This window comes from Sapajus apella, unplaced genomic scaffold (assembly GCF_009761245.1).
Source record: "Sapajus apella isolate SASKATOON/1434 unplaced genomic scaffold, GSC_monkey_1.0 scaffold127, whole genome shotgun sequence".
Lineage (NCBI taxonomy): Eukaryota > Metazoa > Chordata > Mammalia > Primates > Cebidae > Sapajus > Sapajus apella.
This window is the reverse complement of record NW_022437067.1, coordinates 923820-938850: the sequence shown is the minus strand read 5'-3', so window position 1 is coordinate 938850 and position 15031 is coordinate 923820. Positions and strand designations below refer to the sequence as shown.

Below are 15031 nucleotides of genomic sequence, written 5' to 3'. Positions count from 1 at the left end.
GGGGGTGGGGAGCGCCGCCGAAAATTCCACAGGGCTGCTGGCTGAGGCTTTTGAGTTTTTAAGAACCTCCTGTATTTTCCCTGTGAATACATAGTTGGTTCAAATGTTTTTTTTAACATTTCTCGTGTCCTTTAAATTACATGGTTAGCATGCAGAGGCAGTATCAGTTTTGTTTGCTTAATTCATCTTCATGGAAGCCTTTTTTTTTTTTTTTTTTTTTTTTTTGAATAGAGAGGGGATCTCATTGTGTTACCCAGGCTGGTCTTGAACTCGGGCTCAAGCGATCCTCCAGCCTCGGCCACCCAAAGTGCTGGGATTAGAGGTGTGAGCCACCGCGCCCAGCCTGCCTTCATGGAAGCTTTTTAGTTATGATTGTGAAATGCATTTACTGAAGGAAAATGCTGATGTTAAAAATTTGTATTTTGGAAAGGGAGTTCGTGTATACATTTACAGTTAGGGTGTACAGTACTGGACTTAAGGTAAATAGTGTAGAAACCTTAAGCTATGGTTTTCCTTTGGGGAGTATTGGTTCATTTGTATTTTCATGTTGCTATCTATCTGATAGCAGTAATCTCAAGTAATATTAGGTGATTAAGCAGTTGCAGGTGAGATTAAGAAAATAGGAAAGATTATTTTCCATGATTAGCAAATAAATTCACATTTTGTGAAAAGTTGCTCTGAACTGTGCATACTAAATAAGGCCTTTGGAGCAAGCAGTATTATCGATAAGGTTTCTGCATACATTTTCTAATCTGAACCTATACTGTCTTGGGAGAGGGAGGAGCTCTTTATTGAAAGTAAGGTTTTAATTTTTATGCCGCCGAGAGATATATTCTAGATTCTTTGGGAAGGTATATATTGCAAAAAGAAAGTGACTAGGCGGTTCCTTCTTTGCTAACGCTGGGTGCTGGGTACGTTACTGGGGATGGAGCTGGCACTACTGACATGGAGACCAGTCTGAGAGCCTCCCCAGGGTAGGACTGAGTGGTGGATTTTGGCCTGGTTTATGGTAAGGCAGAACTTTCTAACAAGCTGAGCTGTGCGGAAAAGAACTGCAGCTGCAGGGTGCAGAGGCTGATCCTGTCAGCCCTGGGGCAGGCTGGACTGCAGGTGTTGGGCGGTGGTCCCACATTACGAGCTTTTGATTTCATTAACACTGAAAGTGCTACACGTTTTTGTCTTAGAATTTGAGAGTTTGGAAAACCGGTTGGGCTCTGAGATGCCCGTGCCCCCTCCCAGTTAAGTGCCCACTGCCCAGGCCCAGTGTGAAGATGACATTTCATCTTCTGCTGGAACCTTTCAAGATAAATCTTATAGAGGAAACTGTTCCAACATGAAATTTCAGCTCAGAATTGACTTTCTCAAAAGAGCACATTACTGGACAAAAGCTGTTTCTCTTGTATAATCTGAATTTATGACAGAGCTATAGTTCTCATCAGACATGTACTGACAGTGCTCTTCAGTGATACCTTTAAAATATTTTTCTTCCACATCCTCAGTTAATTCTGTTTTTTGTGGGGGAGGTGGGAGAGTTGAAGTAAATTTTCTCAGATTTAAGTTTAATCTCAGAAGATTCAAGAGGCTGCTGAATAGTGTGTTTATTTTCTGGTTGTTTGTTTGTTTGTTTGTTTAAATGGAGACAGGGTTTCACCATGTTGGCCAGGATGGTCTCAATCGCTTGACCTTGTGATCCTGCCGCCTCGGCCTCCCAAAGTGCTGGGATTACAGATGTGAGCCACTGTGCCCGATTTTTGTTTTTAAGACTGAAACCCGCTGGCTTTGGTGGCTCACGCCTGTAATCCCAGCACTTTGGGAGGCAGAGGTGGGAGGATCACATGAGGACAGGAGTTTGAGACCAGTCTAGCCAACATGGAGAAACCCTGTCTCTACTAAAAATATAAAAATTAGCCGGGCGTGGTGGCAGGCACATGTCATCCCAGCTACTTGGAAGGTTAGGCACGGGAATCTCTTGAGCCCGGGAGGCAGAGGTTGTGGTGAGTAGAGATTGTGCCACTGCGCTCTAGCTTGGGTGACAGAGCGAGACTCTGTCTCAAAAGAGTGAAACCTCTTTAAACCCTTTTGATGTGTAATGATTTTGATTTCAAAGCTTGTGTCATCTATGTAGATTTATATTGACCACTTGAGAAATAGAATTTTGAGGATTAATTTATTTCTCAAAGGAAGTGGTGTACTGTCCTGCAAAAGTAACAGAGCTTTGTTCTTTCCCTTTTGCTTTGCTAAAAATTCCCATGGTTTTTGGTTTATTTTTTGTGTGTGTTGGACCATTAGAAAGGTTGTAGCTTTGTAGCTAAAAACAGCTTTGATAAAAGCATGAAAACGGTCTTCAGGGTATCTCTAGACTCATCTACCATCAGTTGACTTTTTGTAGCTTATATTTTAATGAATAACATTGATTTTATTTTAGAATTGCAGTGTTGGCATTTATTATAGTTTTGTCGTTGGATTGTTTTTCTCTGCCCAAAAGATTTGGCTCATGTTGGTCTCTAAATTGGATTAAATTCTTACTGTCTGTGACTCTGGCTTTAGCATTAGCGGATTGGTAATAGATATTCTCAATTTTTAAATCTGGCTTGACCATATGGCAGGCCATGTTATTTTGAAACCCCTATTTAGTTTAAGTCTCATAAGACATGGAATACAAATTTGTAGAAAATTTTGAACAGGTTTAAATTCTGATTTCAGGTTTGCATTTGTTAAAAGTGGTTGGAAAGATTATGAAGTAGGCAATTCAGTTAAGTGGTTTAGTGATCATAGAATGAGGATATAAAATAAATTTAAAATGGAAATGATAAAAAATAATTTACGAAACTGCAGTGTTCAATATTATTGAAAAACGCAATTCAAAGGTATGTAGGAGTGTGTGTATGGAGAGAGAAATGCAACAATCATCAGCTGTTCTGGAAGAGGAATGGAACACCACCTCTTTCAAAGCTATGCATTTTGTTCCAGAACTTTGAAGAAATGTAGACAATCTATAGTTGTTTGTTGTTTGAGTTGGCCAGTAGATTAGTGGAATGCCGAAAGTTTTTTTCTTTTTTTTTAGAGCCAGAGTCTAGCTCAGCTGCCCAGGCTAGAGTGTAGCGGCGCAGTCTCGGCTCTCTGCAACCACCGTCTCCTGGGTTCAAGTGATTGTCCTGTCTCAGCCTGCTGAGTAGCTGGGATTATAGGCACTCGCCGTCATGCTTGGCTAATTTTTTTTGCATTTTAGTAGAGACGGGTTTCACCATGTTGGCCGGGCTGGTCTTGAACTCCTGACCTGAGATGATCCGCCTGCCTCAGCCTCCCAAAGTGCTAGGATTACAGGTGTGAGCCACTTTGCTCTGCTGGAATGCTGAAAGCTTTTAGCTTCTTGTTCTTGTGGCAGTCCATTGGGTGCCATGGTAATCAGTGGAAATTTCTCCTGGCTTTCAGTGGTAGAAAACTTCCTGCTTTCTTTTCCTTTCTTTTTTTTTTTTTTTTTTTGAGGTAATTCTTAAGTTTATTCTGTTGAACCTGTTTTGCCATTGATAAAATATTATGATTTAATAATTAGTTGCTCAAAGCTTACTAATGCATTTTGTCAAGAGGAGACTTATTCACCTGTTAGAATTGGAATACTAAGGGCATAAGTGGAATGTATTCTTGTTTAGTGGGGGTCATCATGTCTCCATGCATGTCTGTGTGAAGTCCTGTGGCACTTATAAACTGTATTACCTATGTGGATTACAGATACCCAACTTCCTGCTGAGAGGTGTAGTTGATGAAGCTTAAAAATATTCTGGACACTTTTTAATGAGATGAACATGTCAAAAGAGTCTACAGTAGGTTTCAGAAAATTTGTCATAGGAATTTTAAAATAATTTCTAAATTCTAGGGAGGGAGAGAAAGTCAGTAGTGCCAAAAGGATTGGCACTGTCTGAGCTAGAACCCAGCTCAGCTTTGTTGCCTCACTGGCTGATTTGGCAGTGTTAGGACTTTTATTCATACTGAAAATCAAGATCAAGCCAGCTTCTACCCTTCCACTCCACAGGAGCTTTCTGTGCTCTCTGAGCCTGCCTTAATTTAGGGCACCCGCAGTGTTAGGACTTCTGCGTCTGTCCCTATCTGTGAGATAGGCATCCTAGAGCCTCCTTCAAGGGGTCATTGTGAGGATTAAATGAGTCCCGATGCAGGCACTTAAAACAGAGCTCTGTGCAAGGGTTAGCCATTTCTGCTGCTGATGCCGTTGCTTTGTAAAAATTTCTTTTATGACAATGTTAAATAATGTTATGACAATTTAAGATTTTTCTTTCTCCATGGTTCTGTAAGAATATTAATTCAGGGTGTGAAACATACATATCAGCTATCTTTGCAAATCCTACCACTTACTGCCTCAGTTTCTGCCGAATCTTCTCTCACGTTCTTGTCTTTTCTTGAAAGGTTTTCTTTTTCTTTTCTTTTTTTCTTTTACTTCTTTTGAGACAGGGTTCTGCTCTTCCACCCAGGCTGGAGTGTAGAGTGTGGTGGTATGATCATGGCTCACTGCAGCCTTGACCTCCTGGGCTCATATGCTTTTCCTGCCTCAGCCTCACAGGTAGCTGGGACCACAGGCACACGTCACCATGCCCAGCTAATTTTTTTTTATTGTTTGTAGAGACAGGGTCTCACTGTTTTGCCCAGGCTGTTCTCCAGCTCCTGGGCTCAAGTGATCCTCCTGCCTTAGCCTCCCAAAGTGTTGGGATTATAGGTGTGAGCCACAACACCCTCGTCTTAAAGGCTTTCCTTTACCTTTATAGAATAATTTTGAACTATGCTTCATTTTGAAAATTGATAAAGTTTATGTTCATTTCTTAGAGAATTCTCCTCTCCCCATTTATGAAGCTGGATTCTTTATTTTTTTAATTATTTATTTTATTTATTTTTTTAAAGGTGGGGCTTCACCATGATGGCCAGGCTGGTCTTGAACTCCTGACCTCAGGTGATCCACCCACCTCAGCCTTCCAAAATGCTAGGATTACAGGCGTGAGCCACCCGTGCCCGGCTTGAAGCTGGATTCTTTTGAACTTCACCAAAATTTGTTGACCTCCTTTGATTAGCTGACTAGGGACAATAATTAAATATTTTCCACTTATTTTTGTAAACACATGGTGATTTGTTTAACAGGTGTTGACTTAGCACTTTCTCTTTTTTGGTTTGTTTTTGAGATGGAGTTTTGCTCTGTCTCCCAGGCTGGAGTACAGTGCCACAATCCCGGCTCACTGCAACCTCCACCTTCTGGGGTCAAACAGTTCTGCCTCAGTCTCCCAAGTAGCTGGGATTACAGGCACACACTGCCATACCCTGCTAATTTGTTTTTTTTGTATTTTAGTAGAGACCTGTTGTCCAGGCCAGTGTCAAACTGCTGAGCTCAGGGAATCTGGGTTGCAGTGAGCGGAGGTCGCACCACTGCATTCCAGCCTGTGTGACGGGAGTGGCTCCATCTCAAAAAAAAAGAGAAAAGATTAGCCAGGCATGGTGGCGCACACCTGTAATCTCAGCTACTCAAGAAGTTGAGGCACAAGGATTGCTTGAATCTGGGAGGTGGAGGTTGCAGTGAGCCAAGATCACCCTCAGTCTGGGTAACAGAGTGAGACTCAAAAAAAAAAAAGAACTTTTATCTCAAGAGCTCCAACAGGCCTTGAAAGAGTTTTAAGGAGATTGATCTGATGGGGATATCATTACTTGGTAGTTGAGCCTAGAGTGCTTGGGCAGCAGGGTTGGGGAGCCTCTAGTCAGGGATATCAGATGAGAAGCTGGTACAGAAAGGAAAGGGGTCTGGGCCAGGGTGATGATTGAGAAGACCTGGTGACCAAAGGGAAGGCAAGGGTGGTGAGAAAGATGTCAATGACCACACGTTTCTGTCTGCCTGCTAGGTGGCTGTGGAGCACAATGAGCTTAGTTTGTGTGTGTGGGGTTTGAGGAATCTCTGAGGCATTCTCATGTTTTGCATCAAAGGTACAGCAGTCCTCCTCCTCCTCCTCCTTGGAAAACTCACCTCCTGGCTGTGTGTTTGCACAGTTCACTCCCTCCCTCCCTCCATTCAGGCCTTGTTGATACATCCCTTCCTCAGAGGGTGTGCTCTGATCTCATTGATCTCTGCTGCTTTACCACACTCTGTCTTCATAGCCTGATATTGCTCTTCCCACTTGTTCTAAGCTCCATGGACACAGGCCCTTTGGTTCACTGCAGACCAGCCCCTAAAACGGTTCACAGTAAATGTTTGTTGACTTAGTGACTCCCGTGCCTGTGAGTGGAGAGCTCTGGAGGATGGGTCTGAATGGAGGCAGGCCTTTGGGAGTTACCAACATTTGGTTGATGATGGAAGCCTTGGGAGCTGTGGTCACTTAGAGCGGTGGTTCTCAAAGTGTGATTGTGGACCCCTGGGGGCTCCTGAGACCATTTCAGGAATTCATTTGGTCAGAACTATTTTCATACTCATATTAAGATGTTATTTGACTTTTCATTGTGTTGACATTTCATTGACGATACAGAAGCAGTGGAGGGTAAAGCTTCTGGCTCCTTAGCACAACTCAACGCTGTGGTGCAAAACTAGTCTCAGCAGCCACTGTCATGGCACTCACAGTGCTGTTCACCGCCATAAACCTGCAATGAAAGAAAGCCCAATTAATCTAATGTCCTTGGTGAAACAATGAAAATTGAGTTTATTAAACCTTACCCTTGAAAACCCATCTTTTTAATATTTTGTGTGGTAAAGTGGGATATTAGGCATAAAGCACACTGAAATGTAATAGCTGTCTGCAGGACAAGGGGTTTTGTAATTGAGTTGAAGAAATGGTAGACTGAAAACAATGGCTGTTTAGATTAGATGTGAGTATTTGGCAGATACTATCTTGAAAATGAATGAAGTGAATGAGACATTTCAAGGAAGATAACTGACACTTGTTGGCAGTAATAAAATTTGAGCTTTCAAAGGAACATTTTTGAAAACTTGATTCTGCGACCATGTGCTTCCCAGTATTTATAGACTTTTTTTATAAGCTAGGTGATGATGCTAATGAAATTTTTCAAATATGTAATAAAATGTATCAGCATTTGGAAGATCTGCATTATTCAATGAACCTGCATTTTCCAATTGGCCTGTGCATGACGCTACAAGTTCACAGATGGGTACAAGATTCGTTCAAAGCATAAGAACTGATTAAAACCAATAAAGTTTAATGTAACTATGAAAAAAGTTTCAGATTGCACATCAGAAAGACCCCCCCCCCCTTTTTTTTTTTTAAGATGGGGTTTCACCACGGTGGCGAGGCTGGTCTTGAACTCCTGACCTCAGGTGATCCACCCACCTCAGCCTCCCAAAGTGCTAGGATTATAGGCGTGAGCCACTGTGCCTGGCAGAAAGACTCTTCAGGAAAATTACTGCTTACTGAGTTTTGGTGTAGTATGAAAGAAGACTATCCACATTTATTTGAAAAGGCTGGGTGCAGCGGCTCAGCGCCTGTCTGTAATTTCAGCACTTTGGGAGGCTGAGGCTGGTGGATCACTGGAGGTCAGGAATTCAAAACCAGCCTGGCCAACATGGTGAAACCTTGTCTATTCTAAAAATACAAAAAAAAAATTAGCTGGCCGAGGTGGTGAGTACCTGTAATCCCAGCTACTCAGGAGGCTGAGGCAGGAGAATCACTTTAACTGGGAAGGCAGAGGTTGTAGTGAGCCAAGATTGTGACATTCCACTCCAGCCTGGGTGACAGAGTGAGACTCTGTCCCCCCCCCCCACACACACACACAGTAAAGGCTGTAGAAATAGTGTTTTTGGCCAGGTGCAGTGGCTCACACCTGTAATCCCAGCACTCTGGGAGGCTGAGTTGGGCAGATCACGTGAGGTCAGGAGTTCAGGACCAGCCTGGTCAACATGGTGAAACTCTGTCTACAAAAATGCAGAAATTAACTGGGCATGGTGGCACATGCCTGCAATCCCAGCTGCTTGGGAGGCTAAGGCGGGAGAATCACTTGGACGTGGAAGGTGGAAGTTGCAGTGAGCCAAGATCACGCCATTGCACTTCAGCCTAGGCAACAGAGCGAGACTCCATCTCAAAAAAGAAAAAAAAAAAAGAAATACTGTTCTTGGCTGGGCGTGGTAGCACACAGCTGAGGCAGGAGGATCGCTTGAGGCCAAGAGTCTGAAGCCAGCCTGAGCAACATAGTGAGACCCCATCTCTACACAAAATTTGAAAACTAGCCAGGGATGCTGGTGCATGCCTTTGGTCTCATCTACTACTAGGGTGGCTGAGGCAGGAGGATTTATTGAGCCTGGTAGGTTGAGGTTGCAGTGAGCTGTGATCGCACCATAGCGCTTTAGCCTGGATGACACAGTGAAACACTGTTTCTAAAAATTAAAAAAAAAAAGCTCTTTTTCCAACTGCATATGCATATGAGACTGGATTTTCCTGATAGATTTCAGCTAAAACTCTGTAATCCAGCAGGCTGAGAGCAGACACAGATGTGAGGATCCATTGCTCCCATTGAGGTAGACAATAAGAAATGTAAAATACAACTTCTCACCAGATTATTTTTCTTACAAAATAGTTATTCTTTATGAAAATGTAATGTATGGTAACATGTAATGGACTTTTAAAAATGATTTAATAAACATTTTTAGAATATCTCAGTTTTGATTTATAGCATAGTAAACATTGATAGATGGAACCCTCAGACAAAAGCCCCTGGGGTCCTTAATAGTTGAGGTTATAGAGGGGAGGGCCTGAGCTGAAATGTCTGCTTTAGAGAGTGGGCCAGGCCCAGGGCACCTGTGGGGACCAGAAAAGAAGTCCTCAGTTGGAGACAGGCACCCTGTCCCTGCCCCTGTTTGCAGCACTGTAGGATTGTGCCTTTTCATGGGGAGGAGAACTCAGTGATTTGTCAGAGGTGAAGGTCTGTTGGTGTAGCTTAAGAAGAGGCCCTCGTATTAGGAATGTGCAGAGGAAGAAAAACTCATAAGGGAATGACCAGAAGTTGGGAGACTCTCAGCACTAGTGTTGCACGGCCCACAGAAAGTCTGAGAGTAGAGGGAACAGTCCATAGTGGCAGATGGACCCGTCAGTGGTAGAAATTGCTGAGGGCCATTGAGTTCCAGTGGGGTGAGGAGAGTCGAGTGTGGGGCTGGGGAGATGCTCTGCACTGATTTTAGATGGGAATACTGACAGGGCGGAGCCCATAAAGGGGAAGAAGTGAGAGATCTTTGGTAAAATGCATATTCGGGGCTGAAGCTGTGCCAAGGAGGGGCAAGTGATGGGCAGTGAGTAAGAGATGCCAACTTGCCTTGGTTGGTGAGAGGAACGTCTGACCTATGAGACAGTGGAAAAGGCTGTATGCTGAGAAAGATGGCAGACGAGTCTGCTGTAGGGCTCTAGGCACTGCTGGTGCTTTCACGTTGAAGAGAATGGTCAAAACATTTGAGGAGAGAGTAGGAGGAAGTGAGAGGACAAACCAGACAAACATCTGGGAAAAGGGGTTCCAGGCAGGAGAAGCCCCAAGTCAGGGCTGTGCTTGGACTTGGAATGGAAACAAGCCCTGGAAAATTGGTTAATCCCTGCTTGGCATACATATTATGTAAATTGTGTTGGGAGAGGCACTTGAAGGTTTTCCTGTTGAAATAAATTCCTTACAACCTTGGCCCTCCAGTCCTTCTGCCTGACACTCCCATGGCAGTTGATGCACTTGCATTTTGCCCTGTTGAAGATGCCAGTGCCATTAGCTCGTGTTGGGTACCTTCCTTGTTTGAGGCACCATGCTGAGAACTATGCTATTACTGCATGGTCTCACATCAGCTCTGATATGTACTGTTAATAGCTCCATCTTAGAGATGACTGGATCTATGGGGAGATTAGGCAATTGGCCGTGGTGACAGTGGAACCCATGCTTGAATTGAACTTGGTTCTTGAGTCATTGCCTCTGGAACCTGTGCATTATAGACCTGCTGGCATGAGGTGGGAAGATCGTTTTTCTCCTCATTCATCTGAGAAGACTGTTGTCTCTGCATTTCCCTCTTCCTCTGTTAGTAAAAGAAACATTCTTCCACTAGAAAACAGTTACCAAGTTTTATCTTGTCAGGGGCTCCTTCTGTTACACCTTCTAACATGCCTAAATCTTTTTTTTTTTTTTTTTTTGAGACGGAGTTTCGCTCTTGTTACACAGGCTGGAGTGCAATGGTGCGATCTCCGCTCACTGCAACCTCCGCCTCCTGGGCTCAGGCAATTCTCCTGCCTCAACCTCCCGAGTAGCTGGGATTACAGGCATGCACCACCATGCCCAGCTAATTTTTTGTATTTTTAGTAGAGACGGGGTTTCACCATGTTGACCAGGATGGTCTCGATCTCTTGACCTCGTGATCCACCCGCCTCGGCCTCCCAAAGTGCTGGGATTACAGGCGTGAGCCACCGCGCCCGGCCTAACATGCCTAAATCTTATGTAACTCAGGAACCAGTTCATCTTGGTATCTGTTCCAGCCACTCTTCTTGTTTTTCTCTTTTTAAACTCTCCAACAGGCAATTTGTTTCCATTGCTGCCACCATCTATCCTATCTTCATTCTCTGGAGATCTTGTTCCTGTTGTCTCATTTTTATTTTCAACTTTGGCATTAAAAAAAGTCTGAAATGTTTATTGTAGGAAATGAGGGTCTAGGCATGGTGGCTTATGCCTGTAATTTTAGTACTTTGGGAGGCTGAGGCAGAAGAATCACTTGAGGCCAGGAGTTTGAGACCAGCCTGGGCAACACAGCTAGATCCTGTCTCTCTTTATTTTTTTTTCCTGAGATGATGTTTTGCTTTTGTTGCACAGGCTGGAGTGCAATGGTATGATAATGGCTCACCACAACCTCTGCCTCCCAGGTTCAAGCGATTCAAGCAGTTCTCCTTGCCTCAGCCTCCCAAGTAGCTGAGATTACAGGCATGCACCACCATGCCTGGCTAATTTTGTAATTTCAGTAGAGACGGGGTTTCTTCGTGTTGGTCAGGCTGGTCTAGAACTCCTGACTTCAGGTCATCCACCTGCCTTGGCCTCCCAAAGTGCTGGGATTACAGGCGTGAGCCACTGTGCCCGGCATACCCCGTGTCTGTTTTTTTTTGGCAGTGATGGTTAATATTGACCTGTCTGTATTTAAAAAATAAATAAATAAAAATTTATAAAAAATGGAAATTAGGAACATGCAGCAAAAATCCATAATCTCTCAATCAGGAAATAACCATGTAAGATTATTATATTTTTTCTAGTGTTTTATATTTCTCCTGCATGTGTGTGTAGAGATGTTTTTCCTCAGATTGGGGGGGTCCCACTATATATATATGCGCGTGCGCACACATACACACACATGCACACACATTTTGAGACACAGTCTTTGTTGCCCAGGCTGGAGTGCAGAAGTGAGATCCCGGCTCAGGTGATTGCCCTGCCTCAGCCTCCTGAGGCTGGGATTACAGGCATATGCCACCACACCTGGCTAATTTTGTATTTTTAGTAGAAATGGTTTCACCATGTTGGCCAGGCTGGTCTCAAACTCCTGACCTCGTGATGAGCCCACCATGGCCTCCCAAAGTACTGAGATTACAGGCATGAGTCACCATGCCCCGCCTGTATATATAAATTTTTAAAATTGGCCGGGCACGGTGGCTCAAGCCTGTAATCTCAGCACTGTGGGAGGCCGAGGCGGGTGGATCACGAGGTCAAGAGATCGAGACCATCCTGGTCAACATGGTGAAACCCCGTCTCTACTAAAAATACAAAAAATTAGCTGGGGCATGGTGGCGCGTGCCTGTAATCCCAGCGACTCAGGAGGTTGAGGCAGGAGAATTGCCTGAACCCGGGAGGTGGAGGTTGTGGTGAGCCGAGATCGCGCCATTGCACTCCAGCCTGGGTAACAAGAGCGAAACTCTGTCTCAAAAAAAAAAAAAAAAAAAAAAAAAATTTAAATTCTGATTTTTCTACTTTGTAATTGTTTCCAAATGTCATTCATTTGGGGAAACATGATTAGTAATTCTGTAGGTATCAGTGGTATTTCTTGTAGCTGTATCCATATGCTGGACATCCTGGTTCTGCCAATTCAGATTTGAGGTCTGGAGCAAGTTATTGAACATCTGTCTCTACCTCACTTTTCTTGTCTTATAGGATTGTTGTGAGGACTGAATGACATGGTATAAATAAAATTCTCAGCTTCATGCCTAGCAAGACCTCAAAGTGTTAGCTTGCAGTGCCACTACTGCTGATGGTGTTTGACTCTTTGCCTTCATTCTTGAAATGCTTCTCCATTGACCGGGTGTGGTGGCTGATGCCTATAACCCCAACACTTTGGGAGGCCGAGGTGGGAAGATTGAGACCAGCCTCGGCAGCATAGTGAGACACTGCACTCTTTCTTAGCTGGGCCTCATGGTATATACCTGTAGTCCCAGCTATCCAGAAGGCTAAGGTGGGAGGATTGCTTGAACCCAGGAGTTCAAGACTGAAGGAACTGATTGTACCACTGCACTCCAGCCCTGTCTCTGTTAAAAGAAAAAGAAAAAAAATCCTCCTCTAAGCTGACCTGTGCACTTAATTTCTACCCCTGTGGTTCTGGTTTAGTAAAGCTCTTCAGAAATGACACAGTGTTAGTGTCCTGTGGCTGCTGTAGCAAATCATCACAAGTTGGATGGCTCAAAATGAACTGATTCTCTGAGTTCTGGAGGACAGAAGTCTGAAATCAAGGTGTTGTCGGGGCCCCCTGGTTCCAAAGGCTCCAGGGGAAGACCTTTCCTTATCTCTTTCTGGCTTCTGGTGGTGCCAGCAGTGTGGCTTTAGAGGAGTCACTCACTACCTCTGTTTCACGTGGGCTTTTCTCTGTGTCTCCTCTCCTTATAAGGACACCGTCATTGGATTAGGGCCACCCTAATTCAGCATGACCTCATTTTAACTTAACTAATCATCACTGCAGAGATGTTCCAAATAAATCACATTCACAGGTTCCGGGTAGACATGAATTTTGGGGAGGACACTATTGAACCTGCTACAGTTAACCTAGAGCTTCATCCTTAGCCCCTTATGTTTCTATCTCCCTGTCTCCCTTGTCTTCAGCTTCCCCTTGTGTCCAGGCTTGTGAAATGAAGTCTCTGTTGCAGGTTGAAGAAACTAGTAAAAGACTTTAAATTGAAAAAGGGCCAAATGTGGTGGCTCACACCTGTAATCTCAGCACTTTGGGAGGCTGAGATGAAAAGATCACTGGAGCCCAGGAGTTGAAGGCTGCAATGAGTTGTGATTGCGCCACTGCTCTCCAGTCTGGGCAACAGAGCAAGACCCTGCCTCTAGAAACAAAATAGAGAAAGGTAAAATGTCTTGGCCAGGTGTGATGGCTCATGCCTGTAATGCCAGCACTTTGGGAGGCCAGGGCAGGCGGAGCACAAGGTCAAGAGATTGAGACCAGCCTGGACAACATGCCAAAACCCTATCTCTGCTAAAAATAGAAAAGATGGCTGGGCACAGTGGCTCACGCCTGTAATCCCAGCACTTTGGGAGGCCGAGGTGGGTGGATCATGAGGTCAGAAGTTCAAGACAAGCCTGGCCAAGACGGTGAAACCCTGTCTCTACTAAAAATACAAAAATTAGCCAGGCATGGTGGCAGACGCCTGCAATCCCATCTACTGGAGAGGCTGAGGCAGGAGAATAGCTTGAACCTGGGTGGCAGAGGTTGCAGTGAGCTGAGATCGTGCCACTGCACTCCAGCCTGGGCAATAGAGTGAGACTCTGTCTCAAAAAAAAAAAAAAAATTAGCAAGATGTGGTGGCACTCACCTGTAGACCCAGTTACTCAGGAGGCCAAGGCATGAGAATCACTTCAACTGGAGAGGTGGAGGTTACAGTGAGTTGAGGTCACACCACTGCACTCCAGCCTGGGAGACAGAGCAAAACTCTGTCTACAAACGAACAAAAAGAAAAAGGTAAAGTGTCTTAAAAGCATGGGTCCCCAACTCCTGGGCCGTGGACTGGTAACAGTCCGTGGTCTCTTAGGAACTGGGCTGCACAGCAGGTGAGAGGTGGGCGAGCGAGCATTCCTGCCTGAGCTCCACCTCCTGTCAGATTGGCAGTGGCATTAGATTGTCTTAGGAGTGTGAATGCCGTTGTGAACTGCACACGTGAGGGATGTAGGCTGTGACTTCCTTATGAGAATCTAAAGACTGATAATCTGAGGTGGAACAGTTTCATCCAGAAACCATCCCCCCGTCATCTGCTGAAAAAATGTCTTTCATGGCCAGGTGCAATGGCTCACGCCTGTAATCCCAGCACTTTGGGAGGCTGAAGTGGGCAGATCACCTGAGGTTGGGAGTTCTGACCAGCCTGACCAACATGGAGAAACCCCGTCTCTACTAAAAATACAAAATTAGCTGGGCGTGGTAGCACATGCCTGTAATCCTAGCTATTTGGAGGCTGAAGCAGGGGAATTGCTTGAACCTCCAAGACGGAGGTTGCGGGGAACCCAGATTGCACCATTGCACTTCAGCCTGGGCAACAAGAGCGAAGCTCTGTCTCAAAAAAAAAAAAAAAAATGTGTTTCATGAAACCAGCCCCTGGTGTCAAAAAGGTTGGGGACCGTAGCTATAAGGATTCCTTGAGGCTTCACAGAATGAATCAGCTCAGGAGGTACTTTTTTTTTTTTTTTTTAAAGATACAGGATCTCAACTCTGTCACCTAGGCATGCATGCGCCAACATGCTGAGTCTAATTTTTGTTTTTTTTAAGAGATGGAGTCTTGCTCTCTTGCTCAGACTGGAGTGCAGCGGTGCGATCTCTGCTCACCGCAACCTCTGCCTCCTGGGTTCAAGCAATTCTCCTGCCTCAGCCTCCCGAGTAGCTGGGACTACAGACACACACCACCATGCCTGGCTAATTTTTTTTGTATTTTAGTAGAGATGAAGTTTCACCATTTTGCCCAGGCTGATCTCGAACTCCTGAGCTAAGGCAATCTGCCTGCCTTGGGCTCCCAAAATGATAGGATTATAGGCGTGAGCCACTGCACCTGGCCTAATTTTTGTATTT

At 44.6% G+C, this 15031-nt stretch overlaps 1 protein-coding gene across 3 annotated transcripts in view; it reads left to right on the top strand.

The window, feature by feature from the left end:
* GNB1 (G protein subunit beta 1) overlaps positions 1-15031 on the top strand; it is a 103191-nt gene that overhangs the window by 1285 nt on the left and 86875 nt on the right. The window lies entirely within an intron of this gene.